This window comes from Filicampus tigris, chromosome 14 (assembly GCF_054856515.1).
Source record: "Filicampus tigris isolate MCC_2025a chromosome 14, RoL_Ftig_1.0, whole genome shotgun sequence".
NCBI classification, from domain to species: Eukaryota; Metazoa; Chordata; class Actinopteri; order Syngnathiformes; family Syngnathidae; genus Filicampus; species Filicampus tigris.
Window position 1 is genome coordinate 7,857,943 of NC_141230.1, and position 3,577 is coordinate 7,861,519.

General features: G+C 45.6%; 1 pseudogene; it reads left to right on the forward strand.

The window, feature by feature from the left end:
* The first annotated feature begins 274 nt into the window (after positions 1–274).
* On the forward strand, positions 275–421 carry LOC147136187 (5.8S ribosomal RNA; annotated as a pseudogene).
* Positions 422–3,577: the final 3,156 nt, after the last annotated feature.

Below are 3,577 nucleotides of genomic sequence, written 5' to 3' on the forward strand. Positions count from 1 at the left end.
GGGAACCAAGCCAAGAAATAATATAGATGGCGAGATAAGAGACGAAGAAGAAATAACGGATGATGAAAAAAATGCAGTGTCATATGGCTACAGGTTATGGAGTAGATATATGTATGCCATGCTAGCTCTGTGCACTGAGCTGTAAATAAAGTGAATAAAAAAAGACAAACAAAACTGCACAGAGAATACACTGAGAAAACCACACCGGCCAAACTCAAGCATCTGGAACAGGTGGCCCCGCCAACGACAGCCAGCCCGACCCAACCGAAATGAAAACTCTTAACGATGGATCACTCGGCTCATACATCAATGAAGAATGACGCAAACTCCAAGAAATAATGTGAATTGAAGGGCACATTGATCATCTACACTTCAAATAAACCTTGCAGTCCCGGCTCCGCTGCTGGTGGCTCAGGCGTTGCTTCACCAGCGCATCCCTCTATACAATCCGCAGCAACCAGTGACCAGATTGGTGACCCCTCCGAGCTGCGCCTAACCATATTACCAGGTGAGGAAATGTAAAATAGAAAACAACAGTGTAAACGTTTAGAGGGTAGATGTAGGCATTTTTATATTGTACTGAGATATGGAGTATATTGTTATAGCAAAGATGCCATCACTAGTTTACGACGTATGAGGAAGTGATAAACGGAATGCTCAAGCAAGCGAACACATGATTCCAACATGTCCGCGACCCTAGTGAGGATAAATCATACAATGGATGGATGGATGAAGTGTGTGAGTTTGAATGATTGTTTGTCTGTGTGCTACGATTGACTGGCGATCAGTTCAGGTTGTACCCCTCTCAAAGGCAGCTGGGATAGGCTCCAGCACACCCACGCACCTGATGAGGATAAGGGGTACAGATAATGGATGGATGGTAGTATTATGATTATTTTCTTTCAGGTATTGCACAGATTTTTTGATCAGACAATATTGCACATCTTGTTCATTATATTGCACGTGTTAAGGGGGTGTCGTCATTAGATCTTCCTCGGGGTGGTGGGTGGTTCAGATGCATTTTCAAAGCTTGGTGAGCCTGGTTTAAGCCTCATGGTTTTTAACTTTAATGCATTGTGGTATTTTCTGGAGGGAAGCGTGGAGAAAAGTGAGTGTGGTTAAGGGTACTTAATGATTGCACTGGCTTTCCACAGTAGCCTGCAAGTAGTAGGGTGGGTGGTGTACATCCAATCATCTACTCCGCTGCTTTCTCCTCCCGCTGCAGGTCTCTCGTGTCTTTCAATGTTGCTGAACCAACTTGTGCAACAGCTGGTCATTGTTGATCCGTATAACTTTATCAGCAGGTGTTGGGGAGCTGGGCTTGGTGTAGCTTTCTCAGGAAGAACATCCTTTGATATGCTTTCCTCACCTGTTGGAAGATGTTGGTGGACCAAGCAAGGTCTGCCGAGATGTGGACTACGAAGAATTTGAAGTTATCCACTCCCTCCACCTCCACTACATCGATACAGGGGGCGATGTGCTGAGGGGATATCCTGAAGTCCATGAGTTTTAGGTCTTAATGGTGCTACGGAGTCAAGCGCATTTAACAGAGCAGCATTAAAATCATTTGTGAGATTGTCATTGTCGGAAACTAAGCAGTTGCCAGCCGCAGTAGCTCAGACAGCCCTGTGCTGATGTCTAGTCCTTTTGCGAGTCAACTCCCTAAGATTAGCTTCAATGTCGGGTGCTCTGGTCCCAGGAATACACATTACGGTGGCTGGATTTTGAAGCTTAATGTTACGGGTAATGGAGTCGCCTATTACTAAAGTGCGGGAGCCAGTAGACTGAGGTGGAATGGGACTAGCTAACGGGCTGAATCGGTTATGCGTCTGAACAGGCTCACCGCGATTAGCAGGCCGCTTAGGGCTAATGCTAACCGGACTAGCAGGTTGGCTACAGAGGTGTCAGAGTTGTTGTGTGGCCGAGACTGATGTAATCGGCGATCCGCTGCTTCCAAAAAAATCTTCACAGTAGTCTAAAAAAAAAAGAAGAAAGTCGTAGGATGCGGGGGGAAAAAGACTCGCTCGTTCGTCGTCTGTCTCCCCGGCGAATCTGCGGCGAGTCAGCGCTGGGCCGAAAAATAATAATAATAAATACATACAGCTCAAAGAGCTGCCTGACTCCACTCGCGTGGTCGTTGTCAGCATACAGGTGTACTGTCAGGAAGCGGCAGGGGAGCTGACTGTGATGTGTCCTCCAAACGCGGCTAGTTGAAAAACAACATGAAGGAAAGGGGAAAGTGGTGACTGGTATTCACTTGCCGGGTTTAGATTTTTTGTTACTTTTTTGTCATTCGGATTGAAATCATTCCGAATGAAGACCTCTGGTCACCTGTTTACATGTGGCCTGATCCATTCCGATCGGCCGTTTACTTGACCCACCCCGTTAATCAGATCAGTTACAGCCATGTGACACTCAGGGATTGATGTAAACATCACATTGATCTATCAAGATGGATCTGTTTAGCACAGTATTCACGTTTGTTTTAACACTTTTATTAAAGCAGCATCTTGATAAAAACAAGTTACCAGTACTTTAAAACAAATTCTCGTGTCGCAGATGAGCTCTGTTCAGACGCTACCATTGTAGGCCGTAACGACAACCCAGACTTGCTCATACGCGGGCTGTTCTCAAGTTTAGTGTGGCGAAGCGCTTCGCAATGGCTCGCTATCTTAGCGTCTTCGTTGCTTAGTTGGTTACTTTGCATTTATGCGGTAAGCTTGAACTGCTTCTTTGGTAAGCACAGAAGGCATATCACTCTGCTTTTTTTGCTTTTTTAAATGTACCATTCATCGGACCAACAACTCTCACATGCTCCTCCAGGTTAAGAATGAAGGAAGTTATGGTATTTTAAAGACCACTTTTCCTTTTTCTTTATCATTCCATCCATTATCTATACCGCTTATCCTCACAAGGGTCGCAGGGCGTGCTGGAGCCTATCCCAACAGTCTTCGGGCAGTAGGCGGGGGACATCCGGAAATTGGTTGCTAGCTAATCGCAGGGCACAAAGAGACAAACATCCGCACTCACAATCACACCTAGGGGCAATTTAGAGAGTCCAATCAACTTACCATGCATGTTTTTGGAATGTGGGAGGAAACCGGGGAACCCGCAGAAAACCCACGCAGAACATGCAAACTCCACACAGGGAGGCCGGAGCCGGGATCGAACCTCTGAACTGTGAGGCGGACGTGCTAACCAGTCGACCACCGTGCCGCCCTTCTTTATTATTAATATTAATCCACCACTTTCGCAAAAGAGAAAAAGTTTGCTTGGTTAGACAGTGTGAGTGGAGTTGATTACTGGTATAAAGCTAGTTGTAAAGTGTTTGGGCTGAGCATTAGTAATCGCTCGTAGTGGGCTGCTTGACAACAGACAGCAAGAACCAACCAACCAGAAGAACCAGCCCCTGTGTCAGGAGTCTTTCTTGACTCAATCATTTCATGAGGCTCGTGCGGTAAGACACATTATGTCATGATCGACTTAGTTTCCTATCTATCTTTGCACAATTGCTCTTAAGAGAAACCGCTTTGTTTTTAAATATATAGCCTATATACGGGATACATTACATAGATTA